The sequence below is a fragment of the Tachypleus tridentatus genome, chromosome 4 (genome assembly GCF_004210375.1).
Source record: "Tachypleus tridentatus isolate NWPU-2018 chromosome 4, ASM421037v1, whole genome shotgun sequence".
NCBI lineage: Eukaryota > Metazoa > Arthropoda > Merostomata > Xiphosura > Limulidae > Tachypleus > Tachypleus tridentatus.
Window position 1 is genome coordinate 31,502,578 of NC_134828.1, and position 22,485 is coordinate 31,525,062.

At 36.5% G+C, this 22,485-nt stretch overlaps 1 protein-coding gene and 1 long non-coding RNA gene across 17 annotated transcripts in view; one reads left to right on the forward strand and one right to left on the reverse strand.

Annotated features, from left to right (window-relative positions):
* LOC143248800 (microtubule-associated serine/threonine-protein kinase 3-like) overlaps nucleotides 1-22,485 on the forward strand; it is a 117,214-nt gene that overhangs the window by 49,586 nt on the left and 45,143 nt on the right. Inside the window, exon 1 of one of the 16 annotated variants that reach the window (XM_076497561.1) lies at nucleotides 14,619-14,718. The exons of 13 other annotated variants lie outside the window; for them this stretch is intronic. The gene's annotated coding sequence lies outside the window, so the exon portion shown is untranslated. Of the gene's footprint in view, nucleotides 1-14,618; nucleotides 14,719-16,721; nucleotides 17,102-22,485 lie in introns of those variants that run through there. 2 more of the 16 variants (XM_076497562.1, XM_076497559.1) reach the window with 2 other exon arrangements.
* LOC143248292 (uncharacterized) lies at nucleotides 9,350-10,670 on the reverse strand. Its single transcript, XR_013026879.1, has 2 exons — nucleotides 10,128-10,670; nucleotides 9,350-10,019 (listed from the first exon to the last, which is right to left on the reverse strand). It is a non-coding gene; the product is annotated as an uncharacterized LOC143248292 (long non-coding RNA).

The window sequence follows — 22,485 nt, forward strand, 5'->3', positions numbered from 1 at the left end:
ATGGGCGGGGCACTGACAGCTTAGCTCCAAACAAACAGGGAAGACAGTGAACTTCATCTAAACACTGGTGCTTATTGTTTCACTCACCTTTTGAGAAGGTTAAAGTTGTTGGTAAATTTTCTAAACACTAGTAAACAACACAGAGAAACTGTTATTGACCGTTATTAAAATAAGTCTAGCGCTTGAGTGGATTTTTTTTGTAACAACTTTGGTTCACTCCTGTAGTCATTGAGGCCAACTCTCGTCTATTATATGAAATACTGAGTGAGAATTTTGTTCAGTTTAAAAAACAAATAATTTACTCAAAAGCTGTAACTCTAAACTCTTATTTAAAATATTCAAATGGATATTTTTTCCCCTTTATGGCAAGTAAACCATTATTTATTGCGTTGAAAACACAAACGTTTACGAATGGATGTTTGTTTTTGAATTTTGCGCAAAGCTACTCAAGGGCCATCCTCGCTAGCCGTCCCTAATTTAGCAGTGTAAGACTAGAGGAAAGGCAGCTAGTCATCACAACCCACCGCCAACTTTTGGGCTACTCTTTTTTACCAACGAATAGTGGGATTGACTGTGACATTACAACGCCCCCACGGCTGAAAGGACGAGCATGTTTGGTGTGACGGGGATTCGAACCCGCGACCCTCAGGTTACGAGTCGAGCGCCTTAACCCACCTGGCCATGCCGGGCCCGGAATGGATGTGTTATTAATAAACTAAAGATAAATTCACGTGTCGAAAAGAATATCTAAAATAATTTTCTATATTTTCTTTAACACAAATAAATTATTAACATTCGAAAAACTTTGTGAAGAATTTGAAAATATTCATTAGAAACATTTACAAATCCAGTAAACAAACTCATGCTCAGCAACTGAAGACAAAATCGAAAGTTGTGTAACCAAAGATACATTTACAACGTGGAGTTAAACGTATCAAGTCGGGGGGAATAGCGCACTTGTTAGTTTTCTTGTTAAGTTTAAACTGCACAATGGGTTGTATGCGCTGTGCTAACTTTGGGGATCAAACCCAGAATTTTCGCTTTTTGAATCCTCAGACTCTCCTCTGAGACACCATGGGAACAGCAAGCACGTTTTGTAAATGTCATCACAGGAAAGGGAACTACGTGCTCTAAAGTGAATATATGGATAATTTCCGTGGCTACTATAAAACAGAAAACTAGATATCTGAACTGTCCGTTTCTTTTAATCATATCTCGTTGAATTTGTACGAGTTTGAAAACAGCTCAAGTGACTAACATAATAGAGTACTTCGTGTCTCTTTGATACTTGACGTTATGATGATGTTTTTTCAGGAAGATATTTGTAAAGATGGGGAAATTAAAGTTACATTGTATCTGATTTATTTAATATTATTCCTGATGGTTTGTGCTGTGCTGAATAGATAGTAGGTAGAAGGCTTAGTAAGGCTTCTGAGGGATCGGATGTAAAATTCTATAACCTCCTTTGTCCCAGGTATGTCGTAATGACGTTTATATATTCTCTTTAGTGCTGTTATGATATGTAATTTAGATTTTTTAATATTGTATTTTGTATAATTATATGTACGGATAAATACTCGCACAGCGTTTATTTTGTTGACTTTCTGAGGCCCCTCGGTGGGACAGCTTTAAATTTGCGGAATTGCATTGTTAAAATTCGAGGTTAAAATTCTCGTGGTGGATACAGCAGATAGCTCAATGTGGCTTTGCTCTAAAAGCAAACAAGCACTTCATTGGGTGGTAGGACTGTGGTGTATGTCATTTGCCATACAGATTTACTAGGTATGGGCGGTCATTTAAAAATACCCAGTATTAACAGTCAGTCATTTGGTGACGACTGAAGTTGTAAAAAAAACAGAGGTGAACTGTCTTCAAGTTCGAATCACTTTTCCTCTTATCTTTGGGGTCCATCTGAATTTCTCTACCAAATATCTTTTGAGATTGCTCAGCCGGTTCCTAATAACAGCTCATGTCATGAAGTAGACGAACAACTAAAAAAAAAAAAAGCCAAATAAAATCAAAACTACCCTCAATGCCCCCTGACCTCAAAGTCGGATGACATAGCACCTATTGTCCTCATTCCTACACCTTTGATACGAGTAGGATTTTTGGAATATATAGTGTAATGCTGAATGAATAACAGTGAAACAATAAATAAATAAATATATATGATATGTAATTAAACTATAATGAGGGAAATATGCAAAACTGTTTATTCTTTAAGGTAAAATGTCTCTCTTACTGACATCTTAAATCAAGAAATTCCGTTATTTTATTAAAATAAAAGCTATTTTATTGTATAGCTGTGATATTATTCCATCGTCACATTGACTCAGTAGTAAAATGGTGGCATGAAGTTGATGAGAGCTAGATTACGAAACAAAAGGTGTTACTTAATATGGATTTATATACATAGCGTTTCAATAGTGTATGCAAAAAGGGCGTTGCCTGTTGGGTGTATTCACAGTTAATCTCGACGGTTTAGAATAAAGTAGGTCACTCTGTACTCTGCGACAGGTGCCCTTTCTACGAAAACGTGACTGTGATGATGAAAATAGTATTGTACTGCTGAACAGTATAACTTCACATTCATACGTGTATTGTCACAATTTTCAAACTGGTACATTCACGATTTTACTTAACAATGGGTTAAAATTTCAGTTTGCATTACGACACAGGTTTTTGTATGTGTGTCTGTTGTGATGGTAATTACACATCCATACCGAATTGAGGATGTTGCAAAACGGATTTTATTCTGCAACTCAATGTTTTTGAGCTGATTTTTTGCTGACTTTACGAGACTATAAACCGGGTTTCGATTCTCGAAGTCAACAAAGCACAGATAGCCCATTGTGCAGCTTTGCGTTTAGCTACAACCAAAGAAAACTTTCTACGTTTAGGACAGGCAGGACGAATAAAAAACATGTGGAATGTACCAAACGATTCTAGTCCCGGGCACGAGCAGAAATTCAGTCTTGTAGCCCGAGGTTTGTTTTGTTTGTGTGGGGTTTTCATTGGAACAAATTTTAGTTTCTCGAAAGATTTATTAAACACTTTATGAATCGTTGGTGCCAATGAGAATAGGAATAGATAAATAAATGCATAAAGAAAAAAGCTTTCAAAATATTGACGAACCAGTTTAACTGCGATATTGCTGAAGTTGAAGATTCACACGTTGTGTTCACATTCAACAGGAAGTACCACAAAGCTGTTATAAAGTGTGGGAATTGGAGCAGAGATTGGTACCTAAATGGTTTGCTTGACAAACTTCTGGATCAGTGACGAAAGCTGTTTGTTTTGAGATTTTGACACAAGTAACGAGAGCATTAACGGGAAATCTGGAGGTCAATGCGAGTTTCATTCCAAGGTAGTTCTTATATTATTTTTATTGAAACATATTTGCTGAAATTATATGAAGAAACATTTAAATATCAAATGTCACCGTCATCACGTTTTCGAATTCTCGCGGATCTCGTGTGGAGTGCATTAATGTGTTTGTTTATTTCTCGGACTTCCACGATTTTTTAGAACGTTTCTCTGGCCACGTGCTCCTTTTCTTCTATTTGGAAAACAATAACAACAAAAATATACGAATATTATAAAAATGCGTTTACTATTGTCATCTTTGATTTGAAATTTAACGTGCATCGTTTTGGGTTTTCTACCTGCACTAATTTTGTACGGATTGTTCAACTTTTATTGTGCAACAGTTTTCTTTACAATGTAACACTAATGTAAAAGTAGTAAGTGTTCTGTTTCCAGAGTAAATAAAATCGAAATTAAGAGTAACGGATATTTTGGTTTCATGATCTTTGAGTTTGTATTCCATGCTGTGTTGTAGCCCACACAGTGCATAATTCTCGTGATTCATGGCGTGCGCACGTTTTACTGATGCCACGACAGTACAAATTGCAACGTTAAACATCCCTTATGTGACTAATTTTTAGTGTCTTCTCACTGACAGACAACACGCTACTGTACAGTGATGCGAGTGGTTAAAACAAAGCTATCTTTAGTTACTTTTCGGAGAAATAAATACTTTTTTCATTTCTGACATCAGCTGTCAGTTTGTTCTATCGAAGCGTAACTTTGTAAGTTATGCAACAGAAGTATGTAGACTGTGAACGATGTATTTGTAATTGTCCGTTTGTTACTTCGAAACATGACTTGATGGGTGATACGACAGAAATATCAACACACTGTAATGCAGTTGTGAGAATAGCATATATCTATTTTGCGCTTTGTAAGACGCAATGTTTCTTGTTTCTTTAAAAACATCTTGAAAAACTCCCATGCGTCTTCCAAGACAAAGGTAATGGGTTAAGGCAAGAGGTTAGCTTAGGGTCTATTTAAAACGGCTTCTTATACAGATCACAATCTCCTTACTTACCAATAACAGGTATTTTCAACAGCATAAAACATTCAATTTAACTAATATTGTCCATATACTGTGGATAATAGTATGTATTTGACTGTATTTATTCAGTAGGTTGGAGAAAAGTCGAGGTTACATCAAGGTGTTGGTTAATGAGTCAAAATATATATTTTTAGACCCAATGTGATTTCTGCCCAGTGCTCTGAACGCCAAAGTGAAGAAATTCAACCAAGCGCGGGCAAACGGCAGTAGGTGTAACCATGACTCTTCTAATCTATTCATGCATAGAACAACCGACATCTGTCGGTATAGTCGACCCTGACGTTAAATTGGGTAATTTGATATATCGGGTGTCAAAGCTCTAAGCTCATAGAACATTGCGAAGGACTATCCTCGGGGGCTACCTCCTCGTCGTACGGCTGAATACAGTAAAGCCTGTAAATAAACCTCCACGTGAAAAAGAACACCAAGAACTCACCTCCCCCTTCGTGTTAAAAGGCAGGGGAAGCCAGCCCCAAGCTAGGGACAGTAACCCTTCCAACCGTGATGAGGACTTACCGAACTCATCAGCTATTTGGGTACCTGGTAGGGGATTGTAGCCCTACTCTGTATTAACATTTTATAGGGACCTGACCAACCCTAAATCAGAGTAGACCATTTTCGAAGTATGTATAGTCGTTTAACAGATAAAATCTATGGTTTGGCATCAAACGAGGACAGCAGCTTCCGAGTGATTCCCCGGCGACGGGGGAAAGGATTGTCTAACATCAGGAATAGAGGGATTGGGAGATACCTATTCCGACACTGGTTCACATGCCTAAAGTGCAACCGATGCAACTGACCATGCTACCACTGGAGGTAATACCCGAACCACGCAATGTGGACGGTGTAAGCTGTATTACTTCGCTTTGCGAGAAGAGTGTCGACCATACCAACACGGTAAATGGTGCATACCAGTTAGTGTGACAATCGCCGAACCACTCAGGTGGACGGCTCAAGTTATATTATCTTGCCTACCGAGGAAAGTGACAGTCATAACACTACTGTGGATGGAAACTATGAACCAAAAGAAGGAACAGGCACCAGTAGGGAACGGGTAGGCACAACAGTGTTTGTTTCCCTACCCGTAAGAAAAATGGCATGTGACCTGTGTCCACGCGAGTTTACGGCTTTATCCAAGTTTGTGGCCCATCTGGTAAACAAACATAACTCGTTGGCACAAGCACGATGTGATTACTGTGGAAAAGGGGATGGCAACCATCACGCTATCGTCTGTCATGTTCTGAATTGTACCTGTCGAAGAACTCTCATGTTTGCAGCAGATTCTAACAGCTTCGACTGAGAGATTTCCAAAACAAAATTTAAGACCAGGTCGGGCTTATCTCAGCATAAGAGACATTGGAATTCTACCATCAGAAATGCCGAACGAATATTATTTCAAGGAGTCAGGGCGGCATCGGAGTGCCCTCGTCGGGTAGTATGGTCCGATGAAGAAAAACGAACTGTTTGGGATGTGGAAGTAGTATACTCGGGACGTAAAAACATCGATGGTCTCTATGCGGGACATCTACCTGGAAAGACTCCTAAGCAAGTTTTGGATGAGCGTCACGACCACCATAAGGTACAACAATCTGTCCAGGTTGATTCAAACGACGCAATCAGTCATGGAGAGCTTGTTAACATCGTACAGTTTGAGGAACCAACAATCAGTTATGGAGATCTTGTTAACATTGTACAGTTTGAGGAACTAAATTGAGAAAGGATAGGTACGAACAGAATTCATAACTTTGTTCAGGGAGAACTAAGTGAACTGAGAGATGAGAAGGAACTCGACGAATCAACATGGCGGGAGGTTGAAATTGTAATCAAACAATGGGTTGACACACTTTTCCATTCACAAGCGTATTGGAACAATGAGAGAACTTCAAAGCAGGCGATTAAAAACCCAAAACATGCAAGAAAACCATACAAAGGACGTCTTCACCGAGTGGAACGTTTTGAAAAGTTTTATAAAATGTCCAACTTCGAATGTAAATGCTCAGCTGAGGAGATACTGGATGACTCAGATGCTGTCTGATGTAACTTTAGTAAAGATGAGGTAAAAGACCACTATGATCAGGTTAATGGTGTTATTAATGATGGCATCAGTTTGTCGGGTGCCCACTGCAACCTCAGGTAAACAACACCAATATTCTGGAACAGATAACACTAGATGAAGTGAGGGCGGCACTTCAAGGTTTGAAAAAAGGGGCTGGAGGTCCCGATAAAATCAACCTTCTGTTCCTACTCAAACGTTTTAAATATGATATAGATTTTTCCTTGATGAATGTATTTAATGCCCGGCAATTTTCAGGTCGTATTCCCGAATGCATGAAAGTCAATACGTCGGTGCTCATTCCGAAAGGAAAGTGATATGTACAATGTCAAAATTGAAGTCCTATCACAGTTTTGGGCACTGTGTTACAGCTGTATTCCAGGATTATTGCACACCTCCTTGAGCAGGCAATACATACAAATCCCAGACAGCGTGGATTTATTTCTCAGGCTTGAGGTAGAGATAACATCTTCCTGCTTCAGCCTATCATTAGGAAGGCCAAGCGACATGAGACTCTAGCTTTCTTAGGCTTCTGTAAAGCTTTTGATATGGCTGGGCACAAACATGTATTAGCCAGCCTTGCCAGATTTAAAATGTATCCACATTTCATTCAGATTGTGGACGATATGTATGACAGAGGTATAGGCAACCTCTAAAGTAGGTGCAAAATACCAAACCAATCAACCTAATTTTAAAGGGTCAAGCAAGGGGACCCAATGTCTCTTATACTGTTTAATGTCGCCTTGGACTTTCTTCTCTAGAGGAGCAAGGCCGAGGAGTACTGCTGGGTAGAAAATTGGACCCAGTCTCAACCCTAGCATGTGCCGATGATATAGCAGCACTAGCTAAATACTATTCCAGCCTCTAGGCGATGTTAAATATGGTGGATGAATACTGCTCGGGTAACGGCCTCAGCCTGAACATCTCTAAGAATGTCAGAATGTTGATTAGGGGGTCTAATAAGACTTTCATTTTTAATGGCTACCTTCCATAGTCAATTAATGGTAGAACACTCCCAGTCATTGGACTTGAACAGTCATACCAATACCTTGGAGTGAATGTTTGTCCATGGACAGGGTTTGCAGTGAATCTGTAAAACTGACTCTTGAGAAGTGGATAAACAATATATTACTCCAACTCTCCCCTCAAACCACACCAGAGTGTCAAAGCATTATGTAAATTTGCCGTGCCCGGGCTTTTATACCAACTTCAATTGGGCAAATTAAATTTGAAAATGCTTAAAGAACTAGACAGTTTAATCAGGAATGCTGTCAAAAACTGGTGTTACTTACCAGCCTGCACGGCTGCTGGTTTGCTTTACTCGCGTCACCATGACGGGTGTTTAGTAATTATGAAACTAGTCGCTTATTCCAACTTTATAGATCAAGACGTATTTGAGACTCATCTATTTGTCCGACAAAGTAACATCTTACTTGGTGAAAAACGATGGTTTCTTGGGAGCCACTGAAGGTGTTGCCATGAAAGCCTGATATCTGACCCCTAAGTCTTAACAGAGACCTAGAGAATGTCAATTTAATTGGAGAGATATGGAAGGAAAGGCTAGCTCTGTAAGGGCATGGTGTAGAGCTCTTTAAAGGCTCAAGATCTGCTAACCACTGGTTAAATGAACCAGTTGGTATGAAAGCCCACCAGTGGGTGAAGTGTCTGGCTCTAAGAGCAAATGTATACCTTAAGAAAGAGGCCATCATCAGAGGTAATCTCGCTAAGAACAAGGACTCTGCCAAATGTCAGGGTTGCTAAGCCAGGAGAGAGACCCTATGTCATCTTAGCAGCCAATGTCCAAAACTGAAGTCGATGAGAATGTATTATCACACTAAAATCTGTGACAATTTGGTAAAAGATGATTCTTATAAAGGTGGAAGGCTATTTAAGAATCCACGTTTGAGGCAGAGAATGGAGAATGTCATCGACCATACCTGATCTTCCACCACGATAACAAAGCCGTCGTCGTTCATGTAACGGTTCGTTACGAACTTGTGTACGACTCGTTAAAAGAAGCATACGAGTCAAAGGTTTCTAAATACGAAAATCTGGCACCTCAAATAAAAGATCTTAACAGGTGAATTTTCTGATGTATTTGATAGTTTCCCAATGGGTGCCTGAGAAACCGGAAGTTCCAGCAGACCTGGACATCAATTTCAAATGCTTCGAGCAATTCTTGTGTAGACGTACAATCTACACGCTGGACGCTCTATGGAAAGTGAATAATGAAGAACATCTCGCTTGTTAGAATCTGTCGACTCCATCAGAATTCTCCCCGTATCATGACTCCACACATGTTAAACAACATGTGGCATCTGTCGGTAACGATGATCCAGACTTATAATTTGGTAATTTGAAATATCGATAGCCAAATGCTTTGACATATAATTAGTGACGCACGTGAATCGATAAACAAGATTCCTACTGTCTCTATCTACTGTCTAGTGAGACCGCAGCCAAAGGAATTGGCTTGGAGTAATTGGGTGCGTCTTCCACGATGTAGTGTATTACAAGGCGTAAAATACTGTATTTATTTTCATTTATTTTATGGCTCGGGAAGTATCTGTTAGGCAAGGAAAGTTGTAATTACCTGGGTTAGGTTTTCCTAGGCTGTAGTGGTTTGTGTGTCAGGTTTCAAATCCATGGGTTTGGGATTCGAAACATAACGTTGCTCAGTACACTTTCATTTGTGATTGCATTATAAGAGTGACAGTCAATCATGTTATTCAGTTTACAAAAATGCCATATATGAACTGATTAAGAACTTGTTTCATAGCTTAGTGATAAGTTATACAGCTTATAACATTAAACACCGGGGATCCCTGTGATCGACACAGTAGATAGTTCGTTGTATATATTTGTGCTCAACAAGAAGAAACCCCTCGGTGTGGATTCCTGTACGTGGTGAGTGAACCTCTCAGAGAAAGTTCTGTTCTTTCAGTTTACCTTCTCTGGGATCTGAACATTCATCCACGTGTTTGCAGTGCGGGGCGACCTGTGAAGGGGAAGAGAGGATCCTGATAGTTGAGGAGTACAACCCTTAAACACCACTTTGGCCTTGATATCCTGTAGACGGACGGCCTTTGGGTGGCACCCCTAAAATCAAGCGGCTGGTCTACTTGGGCTATGGTCAACCAAGTGTCAGTATTAGATGTTCTTAGTGGGTGTTGTGTACATTATATCTGATGCTGATGTTTGGGTATAGTGCTCACGAAACCCTGGGATTGTTGCAGTGTCGTTGTTTGGCATTGTAGTGCGTTCCTTCGTCGGGCTTCATAGTGTGTGGGGTCAATGGACATCGAAACATTCTTTTTTTTTTTATTATGGATCCACCAAATAAACATTAAATAAAATAGAGAAAAACAGTCCAAAGGTACGTCTCTACATCTACGTGCCACCATCAAGGCAGGTTATCTTAATTGCAAGGTACGGCTGTGTATTCCAAACTCTTTCGGATGTTTCCAATGTCAGTGGTCTGGTCACTTGAAGAATATCTTGTCGTTGTTCCTTGATGTGTGCTCGTTGCAGGGGCAAGGTCCACAATGCCTATGAGTGTGAAACAGACCCTCATTGCATTAATTGTAATGACTCTCGCCTGTCATACTTTCGTTCTTGCCCTGAGCAGTTGGAAGAAAAATTCAAAACATTACTTACCCTGTGGCTCGAAAGTTGCTGTCCACCACTTCACCTCAGGTGTAACCTGCTGCATTTCGTTCCACTACTACAGTGGGAGTGCAGACGGACCTCCCCGTGCCTCTGAAAGACACCGCGGCTAAATCTGTCTGCTCTGGCACGGTCACTGCTGTGCATGTTCCATACATGGACTATGGTCCTGTATTTAAGGTTCGGCTCCGTGCCAGTTGGCAGTCGACTTGAAATGAGCAACGTGAAAACAACCTTTTCCAAATAAAACTTATTGAACTTTGGTCGTCTTGTTTCCGTAAGGATCGGAAGGAGGAAGTTGTCCTAACTAGACTATGTATTGGTCACTGTTTTTTAATTCATCGTTTTATTTTATCTGAAACTGATGCACCAATGTGTTGTCTGTGTAACACTCAGGTCACAAAAAAACATATTTTATTGTCTTACCGTCGTTACGACTCTGAACTATGGTACCATTTTAAACAAGTTTTGTCCCAAGGTTTGTCCATAACGTTAGATAGTGTCATTAGCGATGGTGACACTGTCTACCTAACATGTGTTTTTAGTTTTTTAAAGACCATTAATCTTTTTAATGCTATTTAAGTTTGTTAATTCATAAATTAGACCTTTTTTTTAATGTCATTCTCTTTTTTAAGAATTAAAGTGCAACTTGTTCGATTTGAAATTAGAAAATGGCCGTAATGTCAAATAGCTCAGAACCAGGACTGGAAAGGTCAACTTTAGGTGACAGACGCTGCTGTTTCAATTTACCCGTTAGTCATCATGGCGAGTTATAATAATTAAAATTATGCAACAGAAAGTTTTTAAAAACATTATAACCGTAGTTTCTCTTTTACTGCTGTAAACTAGATATGAAAATTAGATTTAACGCTATTTAAGTTTTGAATTCAAAAATTAAACCTTTATTTTACTGTGATATCTTTAACGAATTTTAATAATATTACTTTACTTTTAACCGGATGTTTGGCGCAGATTGCCTAGTTGCTTTGTGCCATAACACGCCAAACCAACTAACCAACCAACCAACACGCGAAGACTCGTACCAAACACCTGAAAATGAAAGCTAACTTTCGAAACATTCATGAAGATATACCAGTAATTAATATTTTAAAAACTGTAAACTTCCGCCCCAAATATACCTGTAACTGACAGATTAGCAACTGTCCAAACTTCCACTCCAAATGTACCCGTGACTGACAGATTAGCAACTGTCCAAACTTCCACTCCAAATGTACCCGTGACTGACAGATTAGCAACTGTCCAAACTTTCACTCCAAATGTACCTGTGAGTGATAACTTGCTACAATTATAATGTTTTTCATTCCACGTATTGCTTTATTTTTATACTACACGTATCGTGAAATAAAGTGTGGTGGTACAACAGTTACGTGTGTATGTTGAGTTTAATTAATGTAAGGTTAACTTTTGATGGTTAAGAGATGGGAAAACCCGTAAAACTGTATATAATAATGATTTTTCATTAATTAAGAGTGATTTATTCATGTAGAATAGCTACAGGCTATGCTGCAACACTCCATGGAGACTGTTTAGGTTGTTGTATGCCATGACAAAATTATTTTCAATGAATGTTGCCAAACATCATTAGTAAAGGTCACGTCGTTATTAAATAAAACAGTCCAGTGAGTTAAACTCGTAATTGAGTTTATTTTAAATATTGTAATGGACAGATGCATATGGGTGATACTGCATCATTTGTTTCATGTTTGTTTCTGCAACAAAATGGGTGTCTTAAGTTTCTCACTGGTTGTCTGTGTACTGCCCCCCGCTAGTGCAACGGTATGTCTCCGGATTTACAACGCTAAAATCAGGGGTTCGATTCCCCTCGGTGGGCTCGGCAGATAGCCGATGTGGCTTTGCTATAAGAAAAACACTGTCCGTGTACTGCATAACGATGTTATTCCTACCCTATCCTTTTCTAAACTTACCAGTCCTCGCTTTATATCCTTTTCTAAACTTACCAGTCCTCGCTTTAAAGGGCTGAGTGAAACTTGTTTAACTTCCACGTGAAGTCAGGTTTTATCACAAGGTTTTGCATTTCACGTGTAACCTTGACAATGGACGTAATAATAAAAGCAAAAAAAAACAAAACAGCCTAATCGTAGTTCCAAAGTAAGGTTGGTTTCGCAAATTATAAATAACTTTATTTTTAATCAATTTTGTAAAAAAATACAATTTGAACATTACAGAAGAAATATAGAATAAAATCTTTACTCGTGCCAGAACCTTCGAATATTTTCGTCCTACTCTCTACGGCCCGGCATGGCTTGGTGGTTAAGACACTCGACTCGTAATCCGATGGTCGCGACTTCGAATCCCCGTTACACCAAACATGCTCGCCCTTTCAGCCGTAGGGGCGTTATAATGTGACGGTCAATTTCACTATTCGTTGGTAAAAGAGTAGCCCAAGAGTTGGCGGTGGGTGATGACGACTAGCTGCCACTCCTCTAGTCTTACACTGCTAAATTAGGGACGGTTAGCGCAGATAGCTCTCGTGTAGCTTTGCGTGAAATTCAAAACAAACCAACCTACACATTCTTCATGCACCCGCTTTGTTTTTATTTTTTTTCTTGCGGTGCAGCTGGTAGCACGTGGCGGTGAGTTAGAGCAAAGTTTTATCCTAACATTCAGATTGTTAAATCGCATTATGAGCTCCTGCTCCGTCACCCTGCTGCGGATCCTGGCGATAAAAACCAGAAAACTAGGCCAAAGCTAACGAAGTCAAGGTTGCTTTGGATTTGTAATTGTGAAAAAAAAGTATAATTTACAGTTCTCACATTTCGGTATATATTTACATTTACGTATCAGTTTTATTGAGTTGTATCTGTCCCGTATTGATTTCTGATAGAGCTGAACATGATACTTTAAGGTTTGTGGTTTCTTTGTGCAGTAATTATGCTTCATTTATCGGGTTACTACTTGGAACAATTGATGTAGTTTTTAAGTCGTCGCTGTTATAATACACACACACACACACACACACACACACGTTTGACAAAATGAAGACGGAACCGTCCAATGATTACAGTGTTAGTTGATGTGTAGTTTACCAACTGATTCAACTTGAAGATTATTAGCGGTTGGTAACAATTTTTTTTTTTCCCATGATCAATACGAATTTTTTTTTTTTAGCAAAATTTGCTTTAAATGATTCCTAAAGCAAATTCAATTAACACAAAGCTTCCTCGTGGATGGCTACAACATCCTAGATTTGTGAAAGACGGAATACCATAGAAAAATCTAAGGCAAGTGTGTGTGTTTTTTCATATGCTTTAAGATACTGAAATTATAAATTAGCTTATTTAATTTCTGGATCTATTTGCGGTCTGGTGATTTAATATGCTGGTCTGTCGTTCCTACGTTCTGTGATTTTCATCTGCCCCCTTACTAACATCAACAAGTGAAAATTTGCCCTTCTTTCTTTGGGATTGTGGGTGTGTTATAATAGTGACAGTCAAATGTCACTTTTAAATTAGAGTAACCTCCGAATTGGCAGTTGGTGATGTTGACCAGTAGCCCTGCAGTATTTATGCGATAATTTCAATTTCCAGAGAAAACGAACGGATTATACGAATTGTCTTCGTCGGTTAAACAGTTTTTGAAGCCTTTATTTAAGAATGTTAAAACTGTTCCCTTAAGATTAACTGTGTTACATCACGTGACCTCTTCCAGAAATACCGTCGAACTGTGGTTGTCGTAAGTTATTCTGTCATAGAATGCTGAAAGTGTCAAACTATATTGTTATTCTATCCTTTCTGCATTCTACGAAAGGATAACTTACGACAACCACAAGATATTAAAACAACAACAACATGTCTGAATGTTAATATGAAATTGATGCACTTCTAACTGCATTATGTATAGAAAATGATTTAAAACAATACAAGTTTACTGATAAAAAGAAACGTTGTATAAGTTTAGAATGATCACGTGATATTCTGTAACGTTTTGATCATTCCATCTCACCACGTGTAACACTGATGCTGGTTTCATTACACGAAAATATCAAATTATCCTTAAATCCAGTAATGAGGCGATATAATTTACGTGTAACCTTGGTGTTCAGCATTGTTACGTCTCATCTTACAAATAACAACGAAAAACTTTAACTACTTTATCTGCTGTATCTGCTCTCGACTTGACCTATCATGTTCCGAAATGATCGTAGAATAACGCACTTTATTACTTAAAACACGTTCATTGTAATGTAAACAATGCGAAAGCTGCAATATATTGGAAACATGGATAATTTATAATTTCAAACTATCCTTCTCGTGCTTCCCCGTACCATCCCTCATAACGCACCTCACGAACTACCAAGGAAAATTAGAGTAATTTAAGTATACGGTATACACTCGTGTTTATTTTAAGAGCCAGCGTTTGTTCATGGGCGTGTATTGCAACTGAGTAACAGTCATCAAATTCTGCACTGAAATAGCTCTGATGAGGGTTGCAGGTAAAGAGATCTGGATCATTCGTTTGGTGCATCCACGCAAACAACAGAAGTTCTGTGTGTGGTTGGTTTGGCGTTTTATGGCGCAGAGCAACTAGGCTGTCTGCACCCGTAAGTTCTGTGATGCTTTGTTCAGATTCATTAAACGTGCTGTCACCTTCTCGGTTTGGTTGAGGGTGACACGATTTCACATCACGTAAATATTTTCGGAATACAGCTGTGCTATAGATGTAATACCTGTGTATTTATCTTGGATTAACGTACTACATATATCTTTCGAAAAGTACTGCTAAAGCTTTGATAACCATCTTCAAACTTATTTTTGTCGCTCACTTATCAAGAGATTTGTCATGCATAATAGCGAACATAGCGCAGAAAGTGTAGATCTAGATAAGTTTTGTTGGTTGTATACTGTCTGTCGTTTCATCACTGTTATGTTTTGAGTACCTTGAATTATGAGTATTTATTTAGTTTTAGATTCTGTCCATTGCTATAAAGGACTCCAGGCCTGGCAAACTTTTTAACATTTTCGTGATGACGAGAAACTCGCTGGAAGTAACAATGTATCTTCAGATTATGATTTTTGTTTGTTAAGATGACCTTAGAAGGTCGAAACGTTGTTCGCTACGTTGTTTTAATAAAAGTTTTAATACCCATACAAGTCACCTTGAGATACATTTTTAGCATTTTAACTTGGACTGTGAATCCAAGAGTTTATGGTTCGTAATCATTTACCGTCATTTTTAACGTGTTCCGAACTTTAAAGATACGGGCGTGATTTAAATGTGGCGTTCAACTACTCGATCAGATGAGAGTAGCACAAGAGTTGACGGTGGGTACCTTTAACTAACTGCCTTCTTTTAATTTTGTCATTTCAGAATTAAGTTAATGGAGTTTTCCTCGGTAGAATCGCTTCAGGATTGACAAATTCGGGTCGACCTTCATTAGGTCAGTTTCGAGATATAATTCCAAATTATAGTAGGGAAAATTTCAGTAATTTGAAAAAAAAAGAGAAAACAAAACGACTTCTCTGCGTCTCTTGTAGTTTATGGAATTCTCTGTTAATTCAGTACATTATTCTAAGATGTTGTTGAAAACCGTAACATCGAATTTTCACACGTTATATTCTTTTACAGTCGTACATCTCAACAAATAAATTTTTCTTAAGTAAACGTGTTTTGAATTTTTCACCGTTTTGCGTGGCCTTTGTATTGATATAATTTGTCTGGTGTGCCTATCTGATAAGCAGGTTTAAGATGGACATGAAAACATCCTAAAAAAGTGACAATATTATACAGTAAATTTCAATTTATTTTGGTTTAGTTAAAAACAAAACACACGCAGTCTAGGCTGGAGTGAAAAGGAATCTTCTGTGATGTGATTTATTCTAACAGGTCACTACATGTTAATTTAAATTCTTGGTTATAATTTTGTATTTTAATATTTGATTTAAAAAAATTGTATGAAATTGTGCTGTTGTTGGACAATACAAGATGCATTAATCTCGTGCGCAGCCAGGTCTGAGAGTAGGGAGTTATTTTCAGTATGGAGTCGTTTCGTGTGTAACTCTAGTGCCCAAGGACCAAAAACGACATAAACTCCGAAATATGTAATGGTTCCTTTATTATCACTACAAATCTCTAGCACATTTCCTCTGATATATGTGGAAATGCTATTTCCGTATGTATGTATAATATTACAAAACTGATAACAGGCTATTAGCAAAAGGCGTGGCATGGCCAAGAGGTTTGGGCACTCAACTTGTAATATTAGGGTCGCGGGTTCGAATCCCCGTTACACAAAATATGTTTGCTCTTTTATCTGTGGGGGCGTTATAATGATTCGATCAATCTCACTATTCGTGGGTAAAAGAGTAGCCCAAAATTGGCGGCGGGTGATGATCACTAGCTAGCTGCCTTCCCTCTAGTCTTACACTGCTAAACTAGGGACATCTAGCGCACATAACTCTCGTGTAGCTTTGCGTGAAAGTTCAAACAAACCAGACTATTATAGAATACAGGGAAAAAAATAAATGTTGGTAGGCGAGAGTAACTCCGGCAGAAATTGTGTGTGTGTGTGTGTCTTTTGAACTCCCTCGTCTTTGGACTTACATGAATAAAAGTTGTTATATAGTTTTCTATTCTAGTAAGGTCTAGACTCTAGAGCATTGAGTGGGTACTGATGAGGCGTACCCAAACGATTGCAGATGCGTTTCCACGTTTACGCAGGTGCTGCGATTCATCGATGTATCTCGTTAACTGTCGGGAATAGAAGCCCGATTATTCGCTGTCAGCCGAACAACGCTTTATGCTCAGTCATCCATTAGCTACGTAGTTCGTCGGTTGTATACTACCTCCCGTGTCTCAGAGTGAGCTTTATAGCAGACTTATGTGTTTGACGCGCCGTTTCGAGGAGACTCAAGGTTTTTATTGTGTCGAGTTCGTTATGCTTTTCTTAAAGAAGTTTAGATAATCTGCGTAATTTTTAAAATTAGGTAAGTTCATGATATTAAAATACTTGTTTTCTGAATTATGAAATAATATGCAGTGCTTAGTTTGGTCAGTGTAAAAAAACAACATAAATACACTTGTGGGAAGTTTTTGGTGTACTGCTAGTGCTGCTGCACTGGTAAGCCTTGTTTTCTGTTTAATTTTCAGGCAGCTGCTAAGGTTAGATTCAGTCGAGATGGAAATTATAATTTTAGCTTTTACAGTTTCTGTGAAAATTTTGAATGTTTTTGACTAATACATCAGGAAACTGTTTTATTTGAATAAATTTTGTTTTTTATAAAACCGAGTTGGATTTACAAATTATAAACACATGTGAAAAAACGTGGATGAACTTGAAAAAATTTAGTTTTAAAGAGAACTACATAGCAAAGATTTCTTTGTGTAGTTATTTTAGTATAATTTAAATATAAACGTAACTTGTTCTGTGACTGAATAAAATAGGTTCCAGTTAACTTATAACTAGCAATAGGCATTATGGGATATGATTACCAAGAAATTTAGCAATGAAACCCTTAGGCTTCTATAATTTTGAAATACACAAAGAATTGAAAGAAAATAGTTTGTACACCCACAAATCTCAAGTTTTAGTTGGGTTGTAATTTAGCTATTGTTGGTCAGTAGGTGGTAGTAAGAGTAAATTGGTCATCTTGGTTGGCTGATTCAAAATACAACAGTGCCTAAAGGTAACATATTAAGCAACAAAATAAAAAACGTATAACATGAAGTGATCATAAATTAAGTGTTACATAAAACATAAACCATTATAGTACAACATTGAATTGTACAGGTGATTTAAGTGTACTGAAAATGTTTAACAAAATATCATGTTATTATCAGGTTTAAATAGTTGAAAACATTGAAATGACAGAAAACGTGCTGTTACTAGAGCCACTCGAACAATAGATGTAGAGAACAGTTACAACATTAAACCCTACTTTTTAATTTTTAAATTGAATTTTTTATTCTGTGGAAGTTTAAATAAAATTGCTGATTAATCCAAAGGTCACTGTAGGAAACAATGAATCAAATGTCATAGTGTTCTTTCATTACTGCTATGGAGTATTTGGGTCATTTATGGTATTTTTATGTATCATCTTATCTTTATGTAATAGCTGAATAATAGGAAGTAATTTAAATATACATTTTACTGTTTTTCATAGTTATGATTATTTAGTTTGTTACTTAGATTAAAATATGAAATTTGCTAGTAGAATTAGGTAGTTATTGAAAAATATTCATATGTAATTTCTACAAGCATGTGTATGCCTTGTAAGTTAAGAAACAATAATTTACAGGAGTCAGTAGGGTTAAATAGTGTCTTGCATACTAATCATGGTTTTTTTTCACCCAAATCTACTGTAATAAATTTTTATGTGTGTGATATTGAGTAAAACTAATTGGGATAACACAGAATAATCAAAGTAAAATAAATTCACTTGAATCCTTATTTATTAGTAGTCAGTAAATACAAAATTAATCATTTATAATATTTCAAGCTTTAAGTTGTATACATACAAAACTCAAATTACCTGTGTTAGGTGGAGATATAAATTTTACAATAACTGTCTAATTTCAGTGATGCTGTTCGTTAAGGTTTTCTTACGTTTGTTAACATCCAATGTAAACCCAACTGTAACAGGTTTTGTTAGGATTTAACGTCATTTTGTTGTATCAATCAGGAGCTGTCACAGAGGTAGATATTTGGATTTCCAACAAATCGGGTGTTTCCAGTAACTTTAATAAAATCTTAAATACTTTAACAATTTTTTTTGCTCAGTAAAATTGGAGAGCAACATAGCCATGCAGTTTAAGCAACAAAAATATCCCCAGTTTTTACTTCCCTTTTATTTCCATTTCAGTGTTTTTTTAACCCCATTTATTTTCTAATTTTTACCCCATTTCATGATTCCAAGTTCTTGACTTTGTAAGCTGTCAGAATTGTTTCCATATCTATTGGATACTTATTGAGAAGAATGTAAAACATGTTAATGGTATTCGGTTCAGTGTAGAAGATGGAATGATTGATTTTGTTTGTTAATATAATAGTGTAACTGTTCCTTGAATATGGTTGCATTCATTTACAGGCCTGCTATTTAGTTTATATTGATAAGTTATGTAATATTAAGCAGGGTTAGCAGAGTATTTCATAGTTTTTAAGAAAACGTGCTAGTAGATGCTCGAGCTGTAGTATTGATTAGTTGAATGAATTTTGATGAAGTGAAAAAGTAAGGCATAACTTTTAAATATTACATATAATTCATAATCTCACCTTTATGCGAGTCAGTAAAACAGTACTTACATGTACTGATAACAGCAAGTAAACCTTGTGTCGCACAGAAAGTATCATCTAAATCTAATGCTTTGTATAGAGTAACAAGGAGACCAAAGTACTTATATTCTGATGTTTTTATGGTAAGCGGGAGGTGAATGTCAGGCATGATTTTTAATGTGAATCTTTTAGGAACATACTTTATAAACCAAGTCCATGTAAAGGACAAATATCTTTGTAAATCTAGCCTTTTGCTCTGATATCACAAAATCTGGATGCACTTCACTGTATTTAAAATTTCATTTTAATTCTAATAATAAAGTGGTGTATCAAATTAACACATTCTCCATTCTAGATTTATGGTTAGATTTTTAAGGGAACTGTTTAACTTGCTGATAATTTTGAAATGCTGAAGTACATATGATACAAACGTAAAAAATGTGTACCTCAAAGCAAAGCAATGTATATACCCTGTTAATTCACAAACCCTCTGTCACAGTAAGAAATGTATTCAAATAATTCAACAACAATGCATTTGTCTAAGCCTAAAATATGAATTTAGTAAATTTTGACTGCCATTTACATAAGTAGTTTTAGTCTGTGGCTGCATTAATGTAAATACTGATGTCGGTGTCAATTTGTGTGTGGGGTATTCTACATTTTGTGTTGGAAATTTGTTGTGATCAGTGTTAAGAACCATACAACATATGAATAAATGAATGTATATACATACACGCACACACACAGCTTATGGGGACATGCAAGTTTTTGTAATATTTTGTGCTTTTGAAAACTAGTTTTTTAAATTTCACATTCCTGATTATTAAAGCTTGATGCATAGAGCTGGGCATTGATTGGTATTTTTTAATCAATTAGTTCAGTAATTGATTAATACAGGTGCTGCCAACCAGCTGCTTTGTATTTGGTCAGCAGTTTGAAACTAACAATAGTGGTAAATAATCTTAATAGCTTTGCTATAATAAAGACAATGCAAGATAAGTTTGTGACTATGGTAATTTTAATCTAAGATCTTCAAATCATGAAGCCACATACACATGAATTCAACAGTCCAAAAGCTGAATGTTGTTGCAGTACAACAATAATAACTTGCAAGTCATTTTGATAGCTGTAGTGGACAGTACAGATAACCTTTTATGAATCTTTGTGGTTAACACTGAATAAATATAATAGCAATATTTTAATTATGTGAATAGTTGGAGTAATCATAAACCTAATTTCATTAAACTGATGGTTGGGATACATGGAAACTGTGATAATCATAAACTAATTTATATTTGTAAAAATGGCTCGTTTGGGTTGAGAAAATTTTTTACGTAGAGGAGTGAACAACGTTTCGACCTTCTTCAGTCATCGTCAGGTTCACAAAGAGAGGTAACTGACCGGAAGCTGACCACATATTTGAAAGGGGTTGTGTAACTGAGTAGTGGAATGTAGAGGGCGAGCTTAGATGTTTGAATATATAATTTTATATTATTATATTATAATTTATTAATATTATTATTATTATTAATTCTATTAATTATTTATTATTAATAATAATATTTAAAGGAAGTCCTAGGGTGTACAGTTCAATTTTAATGCCCATTTTGTATTACTGCTGTGTTTAGAATTGTAAGATGTGTTATTCCTGTAGAGAAACAGCTAGATTGTAAGATGTATTATTCCTGTAGAGAAACAGCTAGATTGTAAGATGTATTATTCCTGTAGAGAAACAGCTAGATTGTAAGATGTATTATTCCTGTAGAGAAACAGCTAGATTGTAAGATGTATTATTCCTGTAGAGAAACAGCTAGATTGTAAGATGTATTATTCCTGTAGAGAAACAGCTAGATTGTAAGATGTGTTATTCCTGTAGAGAAACAGCTAGATTGTACTAACTTGTTTACTGTGTGCACCTCTAAAACCAGGTAAATCTTTGTTTCTTTGTTGCCAGCATCACGTGTACATCTACTTATTGAGCCATGTCGTGTATCATTATTTGCTGATAATCCCTGAAAAATAAAAATTACAATAAATGAATAAGTTGAGGATAGTGTTGTTCCTAACTTTAGAGTAACCACACATAAATGTCTAGAATTTGACTTATCAAACTGGTTTGTAATTGACATATATTGTACATTTAACCTAAATTGTTAGGGTTACCTATGGAAATATGTGTCAAAAGCACAAGTGTGCTATTAAATTGTGTGCAAATTTTACCCATAAATTTGAGCGTAGAAGGAAACATAATGGTTTTTGAAACTGCTGTATGTAGTTGAATCATTATTACACTAAGAGGGGCAAAACTGTAATTTTTAACATATGGCTGTCAAAGAAATGGGAACAATTATATTTATTCCAAATGCTAGACCTAGTAAAGTTTCCAGTGAGCAAACTTGGGTACTGTTTGAAAGTGTAGCACAATTTTGTTTTATAAATAAATAATCAGTTTAATTCGTATAGATACATTTTTTATGGTTTGTTTGTAATACAGACTTAGGTTGGTAGTATCTCTACAAGTATACAAATAGATTACATTTTAAAATAATGTAAATATTTTAAGAAACAAAGATGTTTATTCCTAAATATGTAAATGTTTTTTTTATTACAAGCTTTTAACTCCTTAACTGAAGTTTCCTTCAAGAAATTTACATTATTGGTTAATACTCAATGAAAGTTAAAAAGAAGTGACTCTACCATTTAGTATTAAGATATTTTAAATGAATGCAAGTTATACAAGTAATTAAGCATTAATATAAATAAATGATTAATTTGTTTATTGGAATTTATTGCAAACAAGTCATGAGACACCTATTGTAAAGAATCTGACCCATGTATGTGTCTAAAAACCTGACACCTCACTTAATGAGTTTAAAACCTGTTTTTTATTGCAGACTTGTATATTGAATGTCCAACTATTTGTTTATTAAATAAAAATACCAATTTAATAAGTCCAAACCAACAGTGTACACATTTTTTTTAACCATTGACACTGATAAATTGTTATGCGATGTAAATAATTAAGTGGTGGAAAAGGTAGTTTCATTATCTGGTTTACAGGCAAAGAAATTAACATCTGGAAGGAAAGACTGTTAATGT